The following is an 18562-nucleotide window of genomic DNA, read 5'->3' on the forward strand; positions in this document are numbered from 1 at the left end:
TCAATCTCTCCACCAGAGTGCTGTGAACAAGGCCTTACAGAGTCCAAATGGACACCTGGACTTGTTCCTCCGCTTCCTCCTGGGTCTTTCACTGCAGACCAATCAGACTCTCCTACGAGGTCTGCTGACACAGACAGGAAGTAGCTCACAGACCAATAAGAAAACAGTCCAGTACATCAAGAAGAAGCTCAGTGAGAATCTGTCTGCAGAGAAAAGCATCAATCTGATCCACTGTCTGAATGAACTGAATGATCGTTCTCTAGTGGAGGAGATCCAACAGTCCCTGAGATCAGGAAATCTCTCCACAGATGAACTGTCTCCTGCTCAGTGGTCAGCTCTGGTCTTCATCTTACTGTCATCAGAAGAAGATCTGGATGTGTTTGACCTGAAGAAATACTCTGCTTCAGAGGAGGCTCTTCTGAGGCTGCTGCCAGTGGTCAAAGCCTCCAACAAAGCTCTGTGAGTACATTTGTACTCATGTCTTTACTTTTAACATCCAACTGTGTCAGTAATTTATTTCACCAGGTTTTCTGTCTTTGTATGAATTTGTAAAGTTTTGGGATTTCTCCAATACAACTGTAACCTCTTTGATGCCTCCAGAACTCGGTGTACTCGAGACGCTGGATTCACCATAAACTCTGATCATCACTGCTGCTGTTATGTTATCAGTGTTTGTTTAAACACTTAGGCTGCATGTGCCTGATGTTCTGATACTTTATATTCACATGCATGCTCCTAGATACATTTCTACTGCAGGTCTATTTTAGTCACAAATGTTGGTGAAACACTTGCTTTTACATGCATGGTGGGTCCTGCATTAAAGAAAGCATTTGAATTACTCAGTGAATCCTGGCAGCCAGAGAAACATCCTTAGTTCCACTTTAAACTAAACTCTGCTTCGGTCTTCCACAGTGTGTTTGTTGTTTCTTTGTTGTTGTTGGCCTGCTCTCTCCTCTCACTCCAATCTGGTTGCAGCAGATGTTTGTCCCTCCCTGAACCTGCAGACTTGGGTGCAGCACCTCAGTTCATCTTCAGTCTGAAACCAGCTGTTGTAGCTATATCCCCTCAAGCACACCTTCCCTGGTCATCTCTGCTGTGGTTGCTATAAAATTTAATCTTTATTAAAAAAAGAAGAACAAAAAAAAGTAAACTAAAGTCAGACTTGATGCCATTTGTTGGCAGCATGGTGCCTGTTTGTCTTTGATGATAAACTGCAGCACAGTCTAAAGCAAACCTTCTGACTTTATTGACTTTATGCATGTATATATTCTTCCTGTTCACCTTGGACACACAACAGCTCTCTGTTTGTTGTGATTGGATCTAGAACAGCCAACACATCCTAATCTAGATGATTTTTAAGGTGGTACCTGGGAGGAAAACTTAAGAATCAGCTTGGATGGCCTGTACTGTATGATGGCCTTCATTGCACCACATTGATAGCCATGCAGGGTGGTTCACTCCTTGGGCAAGAAGACCGAGGAGTGAGCCACCCTTGGTCAAAGCTTGGTCCTTCAAGCTCACTGTTTTCCCCTTGTTGGTTGATGATAGTATTTTTTTTACCTGACTTATAGTCATCATTGTCTTCAAATTAACTCACACACTGCTGACTGCTGTAGCTTACCTGGCTGAGCAGGTGACCCATGCACTGAAGGTTAGAGTCGTGACTCCAGGGCCTGGTTTGAGTCTGCCCAAGACCATTTCCTGTGTGTTATTCTCCTCACTTCTCCCTCCCTTCCTGTCTTCTCTGTCCTATACAGTGAAGACAAAAGGCCTCAAGTTGTGAAAACTCTTCCCCTTCATCATCTTCCATCTCTCTCATCTAAAATCACCAGTATTCTCTGAGTAGAGAATCTTTTCACAATCTTGAATGATAAGGATCCAAGTGGGTAAAGTTATTTATTTGTTGTGTTCCTATTTGCAGCTGGGATAGATTAAGAAAAACTATCGGCTGCCCAAATTGCATCCAGTTTAGAAGACAAAGATTGAGTGAAGTGTTTGTTTCATCATCCTTCACAACTCATCAACCAGGTGTCACAAACTGCAGCAGGACAGTACAAAGCATGTCATACTGGATGGCTGCAACAACCAGAGTTTTACCTACCTTTGGTATTTCTTGACAGCATGAGCGTAATATTTACTGAACAGAGTCGTCTTCTGTAATCTTTTCAGATTCAGATTCAGAACACTGTCTTTATTTTCAAGGGGCAATTAGGATACTGAGCTTTCCAACCGTACATACAATACACAAACATCACATTGGGGAGACGGGTCAGGCTAGGTAGCTGGCCGGTCAGCCGCTAGAGCAGCGACCCGGAACTGAACAGCGGGAAATGCACAACATCAGGAAAGATGAGGAGAAAAAAGAACTCCCCCCAGACTGAGCTCCAACAGGGAGATCAGTTTGAGAACAGACAAAAAAAATGACCTTAGCGCAGAGCACATGAAAACTCTATGAGTTCAAGTTATTTTTACTTCCAATAGTGTTAACATACTACACAGATCATGAACAAGATTGTTTTTAATTTTCATTGTAAGTGGGCTAAAGCAGTTAATTAAAAGTAGTCTAACATAAATGTAAATGCTGTAATTTGATTACTTTAATAAACCATGTAACTTGGATGGATAAGATGCTGGCCTGACCACAGTGCACACGTCTGCTGTTGATCACAGTGGTCCAAGGGACGCTCAGGGAGTTTGTGTGATCGCTCAGTGTAAGGAAGAGGACTCCTTACTATATTTATTTATATTATCTGTATAGCACTTTAGAGCACCCATTTCACTTTATTAAAAGCACCTTATCAAGCACTTTATTTAGCATTGCAGTTTAAGCATGGATTTGCACACAAGAAGTTTAAATATTTATTGACTATTTATTGGGAATTTTAAAATCAGTTGGTAGCCTTATTTCAGATCCTGCACAGCTGCTCCTCATCAAGGAATGTGGTGGTTGTCTGTCAGGAGAGAAGAATGGTGATTGAGATTGTGATTAAGGTTTACCAGTAAGGAAAACTAATGCAAATGTGTGTGTGAAATCTAGGGATAAAAGTGGTGCAAATAAGTGTTTGTAAGATATGATTACTCACCTTTCTTGCCTGTGTCCTCTTCAAGGTGTTTGGGCAAATGTTTCCCCGGGGGTCCAGACACCATTTAAAGGTTCCGGGAGAGACCATTGGTAAAGAGAGTGTGGTGAATCTTTCTGTTCTTGGGTTTCTGGGTTTTTATAATATGGGGTTTGGTGTTACATTGAAGTGTGAAATATTTATTAATATGTAAATGTGAAATGTATTTATTTATTCTAATTGATATATTGTATACTGTGGTGGAAGGTTGGGATTTAAGAATTTACCTGAGAGTGGACTATGGTTAAGTCTGTGACAGCTGAACATATTTAAGGCTGCCAGTTGTCATTAGAGCGTGGATTTTTGAGCTGTGAAGAAGCTCGACAAGTTAATTGTTGTAAGGAGAGCCATATAGCAAATAAATACTTTGTTCCACTACACTTGCCTTGGTCTGTCTCACTGTGTTTCCAGCCGCTAAGGGCCGCCCTGTTACACTCAGACACGTGAAACATTAGAGGGAACATTGGCGGTGACTGGCAGGGAAAAGGGGAATGATAAGACTTACTGTAAATATAATTATGTATGTATTGAAAAAGAAACAACTAAAATGTTCCAGCTGAAAAAATGAAATCAGTTTCAGTTTATGAGCTCTGTTTGTTTTCTTTACAGTTCCAACCTTTTATATTGAAATGAGCTGCTCATCCCTGTTTAGATGACCTGCATAAAACAATACAGAGCACATTGGGCTGAATATGGAAGCATCGCAGTACAGCTTCACTGAAGCCTTAAAGTCTCTGTTATGAAATGAGAAATGAAGCAGCCAGAGCTTTTTCATGAGTGGAAATCCACTGTGACTGTGAGCTGCTGTTACAGCCTCCAGATTAGCCAGCAGCTCATCCTGCTCAACATTTTCTCACCAACTTTAATGGAAGTGTGATGTTTTCAGCTGGAGTGATGGTCAGGGTGGCCTCCCTCTCCTCTTCTTCTCCTCTTCCTCTTTCATTTGTAAAGCCACTTCTGCTGCTTTCATTCATTTGGAAGTCCTGTAGCTGAGTTTGGGAGAGACTAACAGCCTCGGCAGCAGAGGGGAGAAAGGCTGTAACACCACCACTTTACTCTGTTCTACCTGTCACATCATTTTATCAGGAAACATATATGCTCATGTTTTTACTACGTTTGTCTTGAAGATGTAAGAAGATCACATGGTGCTTTTTATTATTGTGTTGGTTTGTTTCCTGTCTCTTGGATGGAGCCCAGCTGTGCGTGGCCCCTGGGCCTGTGGTCAGAGTGTGTGCTGGATAGTCCGGCCCAGCATGAGGCCAAACTGACATGGGATGAAATGTCTGCCCCTCACAGCCAGCTGCACATAGAGACCAGTGTTGTTAGTCCAGGTCAGAAGATGACTGTTGGAATGAAAATGAGCTTGTAGTTTGTCTGCTTTAATAATGTGACTGGAAAAAGGTGTTGGACTTCAAATATGTCCATTTCTTTCACACTTCACCTTTAAAAGTGAAGCCTTGTGGTTCCTGGAAGGAAAAACACAACTTTTTCATGTCTTTTTCCTGTTTTTATGATAAATGTACGACTTTAATGTGAAACGTTCAGAGTTTTTTCTCTTGTTGTGTTTGTTTGAAGCTGCTTCCTGTTGGCTTCACCTGTTTGGAGTTTCCATTTTCTAAACTTCTACATTCTGAACCTTCTTCAGCTCTGAACAGATGATGAAACACTGAATGATTTCAAGCACTTTGTCTAATAAACTTACATCTTTCATTCTTTATACAGATTGTTTGGCTGTGGTTTGTCAGAGATCAGCTGTGATTATCTGGCATTGTTCCTTCAGTGGGCTGGTTTCAGTCATTATGCAAATGTACTGTTTATAAGATTGGGGAAACCTGCAGTCAGCTGAGACTGAAGAAGTCACTTGGATGAGTGACGAAATATTTCTCCCACAAAACGCTACGTCCAGATGAAAAGAATCAGCTTTTGGAGAAACATGAGTATCCTTGCAGGTCAGATCTTATTAGTCACACCTGTTAGTGCAGCTCTCCTCTAGATTGTAGTGCTTGTTAAACTAGGATGATTTTAGGAGCCTGGACCGCAGACTCCAAGGGAAGTTATGAGTTGGAAAGACTAAACCAACCTATTAGAGGTGTTTGCACTAACATAGATAAATACTCAGATTTACACCTTTATTGTCTCACAAAGGGTTGAAAAGTGAATGTGCACAGAGAGGTTGGTGGTGAGACGGGCACTTCCAGCACTGTAGATGTGATCCAGCTCAGTGTTCATGGAAATAATCCGGAGAGCAGGATTCCTTGATGAATGTCACATCTTCTTAAAGTTATAATCCACAGGGAAAACTGTGAAACTGTCGATCTGATATCTACTCAACCAATCAGGTGTTTGATCTCCAGCCCCACCTTATTATCAGTTTCTCTCTCTCTTTTACATCTTCACTTCACATTTCAGTCAGTTCAGATTTCATTAGCACGTTCACTTTAGCATAATCCATTTTAATCCAAACACCTTTCTCTTTAAACTCTGTTTGTCAGTCACAGTATATCCAGTACAATCCTCTTTTTCACTGAGTCACACACATTCAGAGATCAGAGTGTCCTGTGTGTGCTCTCATTCACTCACACTCACTCTCATATCGCTGAAGTCTGTTTGTACACAGGCTAATCTGGGACTCTCCACTATTTGACCCTAGAAATAAAGAAGCTTCTTGGATGAGAGGTGAAAGGCGAAACGTCTTCAAGAAACTTAAAGAAGTCCAGATGCCTTTTTTTCTAAGCTCTTTAGATGACTGCGAACCTTCACAGACACCTCATCAGTGGGACTCTCAGAGCTACCAGCCCTTTGCTACAATCACAAAGCTCTTCATTGAAATCAATGATATCAAAGCTGGAATCAAATGAGTCCAAGTCTTCTGCTGATTCAGCATCACATTCATCTTTGGTCCTTGCTCTGCATCCCCACCATGGACTTCATTCCTTTCCAAGCCAGCCTTGAGTGTCCTTTATTCAACTTATGCTCTGCTTTACTTTTACACCTGATTTTAGCTGCTTTATCTCTCTTTCAACAAGTTTCTGTGCCTCGATCTTTTTCTTCTCTCCCTCATAACAAGACAGCTTCTTCTGCCTGAGAAGATGTTTGAGTGATTTACTAATCCAGGGCTGATTTTTGGGGAAAATAGTCCCCATTTTCAAAGTAATCCCCGTTTTTCCCAGAAAGAAATGTAAGTAGAACTCTATGATCTAAGTGAGAACATGAGCCTTTAAAAAGGCTCTTCTGAGGCTGCTGCCAGTGGTCAAAGCCTCCAACAAAGCTCTGTAAGTACATATGTGACCATAGCTTTAGTTTTTAAATGTTTATTCTAGTTAACACAGATCAGGTGGAACAACTGAAATAAAATACCAAAAATATTAAGTGGTCATCGGTACTCAGTTTGTTCAATACTGAATACAATGGAGCACAACTTGTCCACATTTCTGAAATATTTCTGGGTGTAACTGTCACCAAAGTGCAATTTAGACCTGGCCTGTGGTTGTTATCTAAGTGATAATCATCAATTCTACTAAAACAAATACAAAATAAAGAAATTTGACACATTCTGTTGATATCAAAAGCACACTGAACAATTCAGTGTTGTTTTACTGCTGTTCTCTCTTCACTTCTTCTCCTCTGATTCTCTCCACATGTTGCTCTGCATCAGTGCTCAGTTTCCTGACAAAACAAGATGAAATATTGCTAAATATAATAGTATCTCATTACACTTCAACAGAAGTGTTTTATTTTTGTAATTGTTTATCTGTTATTTTTCAGACTGAGTCACTGTGACCTGTCAGAGAGAAGCTGTGAAGCTCTGGCCTCAGGTCTCAGCTCTCAGACCTCTAATCTGAGACAGCTGGACCTGAGTAACATTAACCTGAAGGATTCAGGCGTGAAGCTTCTGTCTGAAGGACTGAAGAGTCCACACTGTACACTGGAAACTCTCAGGTGAGATCAAGCATTTTTCTTTCATCAACTGACAGAATTAGCAGATTAATAATAAGGCAGTCCTCTAATAAGAGGAGAAGTGGAGGTGTTTTGAAGGGCAACATACTCTTATGTTAACAAGACAGGGAGTAGTTCCTGGGAACTGCTTCCTTTGTTATTGTCTAAGTAGAAACATGATGGTGAAACAATGATGAGTTTGCAGAGGTGAATCAACACAACAATGCTGTTGCGTGCTGAAAGCAGACTTCTCACAGATTCTGAGACTGCAGGTTTCATCACTGTCCAACCAAAATTCACTGAACCAGCAGTAAATGAACGTCCAAAACGACGCTTCATGTTTAAAAAAACAGATGATCAGGGGGATTTGTGTTTACATCTTTTTTGTGTGATCTGTTCACCTGCTGTTTTAGCTGTTTGGTGGTTGTTGAGATGGTTTTGTGAACTTTTAGCTGAGATTCTGACATTGTAGATACCACACATGTCTAATTACTTTGTACAGCATGAATGGCCATAACGAGGTTTTTAACAGTAAGAAAAGTTGTAAAACTTCAGAAAATATAGTTAAAAGTCCAAAACCTTCCACGTCTGGTGGCTTGTGGTAAGGAGTAGATCAAACGAGTAAAGAATTACGTTATAATTATAAATGGCTTCAACAGCACATTCAGGTCTATGAGACTCATTCAGACACTGAGCCATAGCTCTGTGCTATATGCACATATTTCTGCATCTCTGCCATTCAGACACACTTTATATATAGTTTATTTTATGTAGTATTCAATACTGAACTGTACATTTAGTCTTTTTAAAGGCAGCAATTTGTATCCCGTGTTTTCATAAAAGCCTTATTTTTATCCATTTACTGCTATTAGGAAGAACATGTGAGGTTTAAGACCTGGACGAGTTTGAAACCTTTTGTCCTCCACAATGGAAAATGGGTGGAAATAAAAATGGGTCTCACTTTAGCCAGCTCCTAATTTTATCAGTTCTACTCTCAGCGTCTCCTGTATATCTCCTGTATAAATGTTGCACTCAGCTTTGTGGTCTCCAATATCACTGAGATGCAGCCAGATGCTGCTCATTTTGCCTTTTCACTCTTTCCTGACACGCTTGCATTTCAGAACAGCTCCCATTTCTCTGTGTACTGGTCTCTACCACTACCCTTGCTGTCTATGGGACATTTCCGTCTTCTTTCACATAATGGTATGATCCCAGTCTGTCTCTTAATGTGTTTGGCCACAGGGTTTGCTCATCAGAATAAAATCTCAGCCGTGCTCACATTGATTATCAGCAAGCCTGAAAATTCATCAATATTTGACATATGAAATTATCCCAAGGGCTGGATTTGGCCCACGGGCCATATGTTTGACACCCCTGGTTTACACAGTTTGGTATTCAATGTACAAGTGAGTTAGCTCTCAGCTAACTAGCAGACAAGCTAACTGCTGGGACTGCGTCTTTCTAACAAGAGCGTCAGACACTCAGACTGGTTTCCTTTGTGGATGATGATGTGTTCTCACGCTGATCCTTCATGCTGATGCTGCCATCCACCCACTGCTCCTGGATTCCTCATCATCATCTCCATCAGCCCTCACAATACTCCACCTTCATCAGCTTCATGTTCAGCAGCCTGGATGGACAGTAATTCTTTCCATGGGTTATGGTGGGACATTGAGAGCTGAAGTCAAACAGCAGTGAGAATGAAAGACTGATTCATTTCTATTTAGTCTTGTGATGTGCAGCTTTGTTCAGAGCATTAAGGCCCAGCAAAGATTACTGAGGTCATAGAGTCACTGATGAAACCTGTGTGCTTATAGAAACTGAGACCAGATGAACCAGAATAGAAGGACATTAAAATGAAGTGTCAGCTACACAAAGGCAAAGCTATTCAGTTGTTGCTGTGAGTTATTTAAATGGAGGATGGAGTCAGACTTTAAGCTGCTGGACTCAGTCACTATATCCTGTTGTCCTCATAGAACCTGGACACACAGACTCACCTGTGACACAGTGACACACAGTGTGGGCTACACACACATTAGAAAGTGGATCAGTCACACTTGTGCAATCATTTGTTGTGCTGGGAAACCATGAACACTTTGAATCACATTAATGGCTTTGTTACAGCAACATATATTAATAGTACTGCAGTGTGAGAAGTGCAACATTCAGTGTGCAGAAACAGATCAGGTGCTTTCTAACAGCAGTGTTCCCTTTAACACAGCAGCAGTTCAAATATTTCTGTCAGTCTGAGCTGAAACATGAATCTAATCAAATATCAAATCAAAGTTCTTTGCCTCTGCCAGGACGTTAACATTTGATCTAGTTTTTTACAAAGTTCCCTCAGCATCCAGAGCCACCAACATACCTTTGATCAACAGCAAGTGAACATTTATAAATGTGTGTTTCCAGAACAGGAAGCAGCAGAACTATTGTTCTGTTATCAGGCAGCAGCACAAACGCTCATCAGCTCATTTACTGTGCAGGACTTTGAGTGTGTGAAGTGTGTGTTTGTGCTGGATTTCCTTTGGAGAATCTCAGTCAGAAACAACACAAAGAAAAACTCTTTCAACAGTCCAGGTTGAGTTGACAACATGAACTGCATTTATCTTCCTCTGACTTGACATGTTCTTCCTCCTCTGCACCGAGCCAGCTGCTAAGACTCACAAGCTCATTGACATTTTCTGATGATAAAGAAACTCTCTTCTTCTGCACAATATGAGCAGCAACAGAGAACAAGCTTTCACAGGTACAGATGTTGCAGCTGTGGCCAAGTACATGTACAAGACCCTGGAGCGGTTGGTCCTGGCTCAGCTTCGGCGCCTAACAAGCTCATCACTGGACCCACTTCAGTTTGCCTACCAGCCTGGCATTGGAGCGGATGATGCCGTCATTCACCTCCTACATCGTTCCCTCGCTCACCTGGAGACCGCTGGAAGCACTGTGAGAATCATGTTCTTTGATTTCTCCAGTGCCTTCAACACTATTCTTCCCTCGGTTCTGAAGGACAAGCTGGAGAACTCTGGAGTGGACCATCACCTCACTACCTGGATTCTGGACAACCTCACCGACCGCCCACAGTATGTGAGGACTCAGGGCTGTGTGTCGGACAGGGTCGTCTGCAGTACGGGGGCCCCACAGGGAACGGTTCTGGCTCCGTTCCTCTTCACCATCTACACTGCAGACTTCTCCCACAATTCCACCCAGTGCTTCCTGCAAAAGTTCTCTGATGACTCTGCAAAGAGTACAGAGGACTGACTCAAGACTTTGTGGACTGGTGCCAGCTGAACTACCTCCAGATCAACGCCAGTAAAACCAAGGAGCTGGTGGTAGACTTCCGCAGGCACAAGCATTCTCCACTGCAACCACTGAACATCCAGGGTATGGACATTGAGGCTGTGGACACCTACAGGTACCTTGGTGTTCATCTGAACAACAGACTGGACTGGACTCATAACTCAGACGCCCTCTACAGGAAAGGGCAGAGCAGGCTGTACCTGCTGCGGAGACTCAGGTCGTTTGGAGTGGAGGGCCCACTCCTGAAGACCTACTATGACTCGGTGGTGGCTTCTGCTATCTTTTATGGCGTGGTCTGCTGGGGCGGCAGCATCTCTGCTGGGGACAGGAAGAGACTGAACAGGCTGATCCGAAGGGCCAGCTCTGTCCTAGGATGCCCTCTGGACCCAGTGGAGGTGGTGAGTGACAGGAGAATGGTGGCTAAGCTGGCATCCCTGTTGGACAACATCTCCCACCCCATGCAGCAGACTGTGACAGCACTGAGCAGCTCCTTTAGCGGGAGACTGCGGCACCCACGGTGTGGGACGGAGAGATTTCGCAGGTCTTTCCTCCCCACTGCTGTCAGACTCCACAATAAAGACTTTAACTGATCAAACACATCCACACATGTGCAATAACACTAAGTGCAATACTTTTCTGGCATCGTTGTATTTTTACTCAGTTGTATATAGCATTTGTATTCTATTTTTATCTTATTGTATATTTTATTCTACTGTATATAGTATTTTATTTTATTCTATTCTGTACAGTTGTGTACTGTATTTATTCTTATTGTATTCTAATTTTGCTCATAACTTTTGCACTGTCCACTTCCTGCTGTGACAAAACAAATTTCCCACGTGTGGGACTAATAAAGGTTATCTTATCTTATCTTATCTTATCTTATGTGTGCATGTTTGGAGCAGCACTCTAATGGACAGGCCTCTGTACTGATGGTGAGCTCTGCTCTGTATCCACCACACTGTTCTCAGCTGAGTCTTCCTCCTGTTCACACTCTGATGAAGCACCAATAGGGCCAACTTTTTCTCTGGTGGCTCGGATGTTGTTGCTTCCACAGGTTTCCCTCCAACAACCCTCTGTTCCTGCAGTAAGTTCAGTAAGATCTGGGTAAACACTTGAGCTCCTTGAATCTGGCTCCAGTGCAGCAGCAGTTTTCACATATAGAATGTTGGCATTTTGCTTGCGTGTCTCCAGGTCTGTTCTGAATGTAGACTTGAATTTGACCACGTAGGCGGGGTCATCATCTGAGCTCTCCATCACCTGAGAGAGATGACAAAACACAGAATCACAGAGCATGAAACCAACGTTTCTCCTCCCAGAAGTTCAGTCACAGACCTGCAACAGAAACAAGAATCAAAGATTCAAATGACGCAGAGCATTCATTTACTTATATCCACAAACATGTCCTCTACATATTCATGCTGTATTTACACACACATACAGAGGCTGTTTGTCTCTCACACACAGACAGGACACTGAGAAATACATCATGTTAAATATACCTGCAGGCTTCCAGCTGTGCACTTTGTCCCTGTTAGCTGTGATTGCGATGGCAACCTTGGTGTTGTGCGCAATGCAGGGACATGTTCAAAGGCAGACGTCTGGCAGCAGCATCATATTTGATGCACTATCTGTACTGAGTGTGCTGACTTTATTTCAAATGTCCCACTGCTGTGCAACATGAATCACATGTTCTGCACGTTTCTCTGAGCAAAGATCACAACATCACTATTTTACCAGCTGATAAGGGAAGATGCACTGTGGTCCTAAACACTACAGATTACCATACAAAGATCACTACTCTCCTCAGTGACAACAATACCTACGAAGCCTTAAAGCGAGACCCCACAAGCAGCTACAAAAAGAAAGTTATAGCTTGCCTTCAAGACTTTGAAAAGGACAAAATCATTGACCACCTTACATATCACCGCCTTTACCCAGGGGATGCCATACCCTGCATTTACGGACTTCCTAAAATCCACAAGGAAGCTGTCCCACTCAGACCCATAGTCAGTAGCATAAACTCAGCCACTTATAACATGGCAAAACACCTTGCTACCATCCTTGCTCCTCTCGTGGGGAACACCCCACACCACATCAAGAACTCCACCGACTTCACTGACAAGATCCAGAAGCTTCCCCTGGATCCAGATGAAACCATGGTGTCCTTTGATGTAGTCTCTCTCTTCACTTGCATACCCACCACAGAGGCAGTGGAGACTGTCAGAAAACGACTACAAGAAGACAGCTCCTTGGAGGACAGGACCAACTTCACACCCGATCAGATTTGCACACTATTAGACCTCTGCCTCACCACTACATATTTCAAATACAACGAAGGCTTTTACAGACAAAAACATGGCTGTGCCATGGGCTCCCCCGTGTCACCTATTGTAGCCAACCATTACATGGAGGAAGTGGAAAGGAAGGTTCTTGGCTCTTTCAAAGTCAAGACACAAGAAGTGGAATCCTTCACTGCGCACATTAACGCTGTGGATAAAAACATCAAGTTCACCAGGGAAGACACAAAGGACAACTGTCTGCCTTTCCTGGACTGCGCTGTGCACATTGAAGAGAATGGCAAACTCAACATCGAAGTTTACCGGAAGCCCACACACACGGACCAGTACCTCCTCTTTGACTCCCATCACCCTCTGGAACAAAAACTTGGAGTAATTAGGACCCTACACCACCGGGCAGAACATGTTCCCTCTAAGCCTGAAGGAAAAAAGAAGGAACACACATGTAAAGGAAGCACTCAAAACGTGCGGCTATCCTAAATGGGCGTTCTTAAAGTCAGCAAAGAGGCACAGAAAAGAAGACCAGACACCAGCGAGGGAGGATAAGAAAGACAGACGCAACAACATTGTCATCCCCTATGTAGCCGGTGAATCAGAGAAACTCAGGAGAGTTTTCTCCAAGCATGACATCCCAGTGCATTTCAGACCCAGCAACACACTCAGACAGAAACTGGTTCACCCGAAAGACAAAACGCCAAAACACAGACTTAACAATGTGGTGTATGCTGTACAGTGCAGCGAGGAATGCCCAGACCTCGACATTGGAGAGACCAAACAGCCACTTCACAAGCGCATGGCACAACATAGAAGAGCCACCTCCACAGGACAAGACTCAGCAGTCCATCTGCATCTAAAGGTCAAAGGTCACTCTTTCGAGGATGCCAATGTTCACATTTTGGACAGAGAGGACAGATGGTTTGAAAGAGGAGTGAAAGAAACCATCTATGTCCACTGTGAGCGACCATCTTTGAACAGAGGCGGTGGTTTACGACACCAACTGTCTGCCATCTATAATCCAGTTTTGAGTTCCCTTCCCAGACGCCTGAACGCCCACTCACATCCTGGGCCATCTGATCTCAGGAATTCGCATGATAAGGTGGGGCCAGGTTTCACAATGAACTCACCCAAAACTCTGGCTGATTGGGACCCACACCCAGTTTCACACCTTGGCTCAGGTGATTAGAGGATCATCAAGGGGTCCTTTTGTCCCTCTGCGGGGGGACACTCCCACTAGGTTTATATCTGGGACTCTCCACCATTTGACCTTAGAACTGAAGAAGCTTCTCGGATGAGAGGTGAAACGTCTTCAAGTAACTTAAAGAAGTCCAGACGCTTTTCTTTGCAAGCTCCTTTGACTACGATGACCTGGATGACTGAGAACCTTCACAGACATAATAACGGTAACCTACTTAGCATTAGCTGGTCACATTGTTATAAAGCAAGAAAATATGGTATTAGCATTTTATGCCAATTCCTATTCACATAAAATTAGCATTAGCCACTAATGGCAGTCTACTTAGCATTAACTCCTCACTAATATAATGCTAATTCACGTCAAATTAGCATTAGCTGCTAGCATCAGCCTACCTAGCACTAGCTGTTCACATTGTTAAAAGGGAAGAGAAAACGATATTAGCATTAGCTGGTAATAATTATTCACCCCTAATTAGAATTAGCCGCTAATGGCAGTATACTTAGCGTTAACTCCTCACATTGTTATAATGCAAGGGAAAAGAATTAGCATTAATGAACTTCTCTCTTGGCTCTCAGTGAAGGCGGTCGCACTTTTTCTCCTCTCCTCCTTCCCCTTATCTTCCCTGCTTAGCCTCTTGTGTCCTTGTCTTGTCTCGTGTGCATTACTTTTCCCTCGAACAGTCTCTCACTGTCGTTCTCTAAAACCTAAAAGAGAATTATGGATTTGATCAACTGGTCTCTGAATGCTATTGACACCCTCTTCTCAACGAGAAGTCTGGGCTCGGGAGAGCCCGATTGCCCTGGAGGGACTTTTCCTGCCGGATACACGATGGATGGGTGGCAGACCTGGAGGATCTTGTGCCTGGCGGGACTGTCTATCGAGGACGCTGAAGATATCTACCTATTCGGAACCATGATAACAGGGTTCTTGCTGATCGGAGCTGGCTTGGCCCTGACTTATCGGAGAAATAAGAGAGCGGAACCAGCTGTTCAAACCCCCCCAAAGTTGACCGCTGGAATTGAAGCGATGGGTCGAGGCGCGACCTCTCACACCGAACGCAGTATGGTTAACACCTTGGAGACGCTTACAGCTGCCGTGAAGGCTCAAACTAACACCACTGAGCGTATGATGGGATACATCAGAGAGGGCCCTGCTCATAATGACACCCTTGAGCGAAAGTTGGATCACATCGCAGAACGGCTCACTGCAGTTGTGGGGTCTCAGAATCAAAAGAATGACAACACCACGGAACAGAAGTTTGATACCATCATGGGGAGGCTCGCGGCTCTCCAACGGGAGATCGAGAGACCAGTGTCAGAGTGCTAAATTCGGAGCTGCTCGCATAAAGGAGAAATCAACAATATTCAACATTTGGACACCACGGCTCCAGCTGCTAGGCCCAAGGCTGGAGCCCACCAAAACAACTCCCTGATAACGACTGTGTGATGACTATTCTTCCCATCCCATGAAGGCCACCTGGGTTGGCTGGAAGACTGTTTACTTAGCTCTGATAGAGCGAAGGACACTGTCTCAGCTGAACTCTGGACACGCACACACATACACTTACACTGATAAGCACGCACTCATCCCCCTCCCTTTCCAAACGCCTTCGATGCGTGTTTCCTGCGGGGGAAGACAGCGGGTCTGCGTGCCGCGCTGAAATGGTAGCGCTGTGCAGGACGACTGCTTTGTTCCTTCGGATCACCCCCCACCCCCCTATCCACCCCTGTGGCTTGTCACGTGCCCTAATGTTGTGATGTGGACATTAATGTGCTCTCTGTGCAGAGGAGTTTTTTTTGTTTCCTATTCTCATGCTGTCCTCCCATAGGTGCCCAGCGTGAGAAGAGGTCTCTTTTTTTCCTCTTGCACTTTTCCCATTGTTGTGTAATATTTCAGTGTTATTCCCTGCAACGCTGCCGATCTCCGACTGTATTCCCATGTGATGTCTTGTTGTGTGTGTAAGTCGGGGGGGGGGGGGGGTCCTATTCCTCTGCGGGGCAACCTGCATATGGCCAATAAAGCATTCATCCATCCATCCATCCATCCATCCATCCATTATCTAATAATGTTGACCATGGCCCACTGGAAAAGTTCAGAACTCTGTTTGCTAAAGATTTAGAAGTGTTTCTCGATAGCTCTTTCTCATTTGAGAAACAAATAAATTCTGCTTTTAAAACCAGCTGTAAGGTTTGCTTAGAAATATTTACTCATATATGAGTTTTATAATCGATTGCATAATGATAGAGGTTCGATCCTTAGTAGTCTGTGAAGACTCTGTGTGCCTTCCAGAGTGCTCTGGCATGCACACACCTTAAGGTCATGAGAGAGGTTGTACCTTCTCTTACTGATTTATGGTGTAGGAGGACACCTACTCTGTGTCTGGTTAAGTTTATAAGAGCCCTTTGTTAGGGGGACCACTGGACTCTTAGCACCAGCTTTGAGGTCACAGGGTCACATCTCAAACTCTCCCTGCCTCCTAGTCCTCCTACCTCCTTCTGTTCCGTTCTCCTGCTCCTCGCAGGCAAGCGCTTAGCCGCTGGGCCCCGGGTTACGTGTAAACCGGCCTTCACGAGGACTGGGGGTGCTTTCTACTCCGTGAGTACACTGTGACCCCTTAGTAATCGCGATGGGGTATTTCGCAACCCCAATGCACATTCGTAGGTTACGATGGCTAACACTGGGGTCTGGAGGGACCCCGAACCGCCGGAGGAAACACCTCTCAACTTCACATCATCATCATCATCTCTTTATCGGCAGTGTTTTCGTAAACGAGTCTCAGTGAGGACCTCGGACTCTCCCTGCCTCAGCGTCCTCCTTCTTCGTTCTGTTCCTTTCTCCTGCTCCTCGCAGGGGAGCACTTAGCCAGGTGGGCCCCGGGTTACGCGTAAACCGGCCTTCGCGAGGACCGGGGGTGCTCTCTGCTCCGCGATTACTAAGGGGTCTGTTAATGGAAAATTGTATTTAGTAGTCAGTATAATCTTTTAGTGATATAAGTTTGCATATGGTAGAATACTGCTTGTAGTTATTTGTATTAGGAAATATTTAACCATGTATACTTAGAGGCATATAATTAATTGTGTGTGATCTTTAACAGGCTGCAAAGGCTTGGTGTGTATTCCACACTAGAATGCACACCCACATCCTGGGAGCACGAGAGAGGTCATACCTTCTCTTATTGTTTTATGGTAGGATTAACGTAGTTACGTCTGTTTTAGTCTAAGTGCTTTAACTGCTTGACTTCCTCACCAATGTTATCTAGGGTGAGGGAGGTCTACCCTCTTCCTGACCAAGGATGTGCCTTTTATGACCCTTTGATCAGCAGGACACACACACACACACACACACACACACACACACACACACACACACACACACACACACACATACATACGTTCAATGGAGTATAAAATAAAGACCAGGGCAGTTCCTCACCGGAGTCTCTCAGTAGGGAGCTGCCCTTGCTAGCAAGAACTCTGTGTGTTTCTCTTCTCTGAGTCTTTACTGAAGAAGTGTTTTATAACATTTTCCCTAACATTGATTTGGTCCTTCGTAGCCGGATCAGAAAATATCAGAATTGTTATCTGTGACTCTGTTCCAAGATCCAGCACTGATTCCTGACGCCGTGGGGAGCCAGCACCGAAGCCTGTGCACAGCCCTCTTGGACGAGGAGAGAGCCCCAGGACGTTAAATTCGGGTCTGGGCCGGTGTTATAATCTGGTCCACGGCGGTGGGATTCAGTCCGATGATCTGAATCACCAGTGGGACGTCAGGGGTGAGAAACACTATTTTGGTATATAAGACGGCCGCAAAAGTTTAAAGAAATGTGATAAAAAAAAAAAAGGGTTTAAGTTCGCCAAAAGGAACCGTGTTTTGACCAGTTTTAGAGGTAGCTGAAATTATCTCGTGACAAATTAGTGCGCAAATGTCTATGTGTGTGTATGTGTCTGGAAGTATGTTGATTTTACAGCACAATACGCTGCTGAACTACTTCCATTTTTGTTTTCTTTGCTGAGGCTCACGTACTGGTGACAATAAAGGAGAACGGTTGAGTTTCATCTCATAAAACTGATACCGCTTCACCATTAGGGTGAAGTCAAAGGCCGTATCAGTAAACCACTCTGAAGTCAAGCGCGCCAGCGACGGCCCAGCAAAATCTTTGAAAATGGGTGATAAACAAGTAAAATTAACACCTGATGAGAAATGTCTAGAAAAACAGCAAGCCGGAGCAGGACTAATCCAAAAGAAAGAGAGAGGAATGCATAGTGGAAGAGCAAGAGGTAGAAGAAACAAAGTAGACAGTAACTCAGAATAGGATAGCAGCTCAGGTGAAGAGAGCAGTTCAGACTAGGAAGAACGTAATAATCCCTCACCCAGTGAAAATTAGAGATCATAGTAGTTTGAAGTAGTTTAAAAAAGGGTTGGAAACAGACCCGACTGAATAGATATAAATGCAAGAGGAATAAAGTAAAATAAACAAAAGGCTAAATTACAACTTAATTTTAACGCATTCAAACTAATAATAAAAAGGGATAACAACCTATAAACTGGTATTAATAATGAAAGCAGATAATTCACACAAACAGAACTATAACTGTGATAACTGGAGTGTGCAGCGTTTCCGTGAGCAGTTTTCCTGCATCTTGACTTGTGTGTAGAGTGTTCATAACATCAGCATTATGTTTTTGTTATTTGTTTTGTTGGGTTGAAAATAATTAAAT

At 43.7% G+C, this 18562-nt stretch overlaps 2 long non-coding RNA genes across 2 annotated transcripts in view; one reads left to right on the plus strand and one right to left on the minus strand.

Annotated features, from left to right (window-relative positions):
• LOC120735321 overlaps positions 1–2657 on the minus strand; it is a 27485-nt gene extending 24828 nt beyond the window's left edge. The window contains exon 1 of the long non-coding RNA XR_005696228.1: positions 2644–2657. This is a non-coding gene — a long non-coding RNA (uncharacterized LOC120735321). The remainder of the gene's footprint in view (positions 1–2643) is intronic.
• LOC120735316 overlaps positions 1–9506 on the plus strand; it is a 23170-nt gene extending 13664 nt beyond the window's left edge. Inside the window, exons 2-3 of the long non-coding RNA XR_005696222.1 lie at positions 5189–6391; positions 6885–9506. This is a non-coding gene — a long non-coding RNA (uncharacterized LOC120735316). The remainder of the gene's footprint in view (positions 1–5188; positions 6392–6884) is intronic.
• The last annotated feature ends 9056 nt before the right edge of the window (positions 9507–18562 follow it).

The sequence above is a fragment of the Simochromis diagramma genome, unplaced genomic scaffold (genome assembly GCF_900408965.1).
Source record: "Simochromis diagramma unplaced genomic scaffold, fSimDia1.1 OVJJ01000439.1, whole genome shotgun sequence".
NCBI lineage: Eukaryota > Metazoa > Chordata > Actinopteri > Cichliformes > Cichlidae > Simochromis > Simochromis diagramma.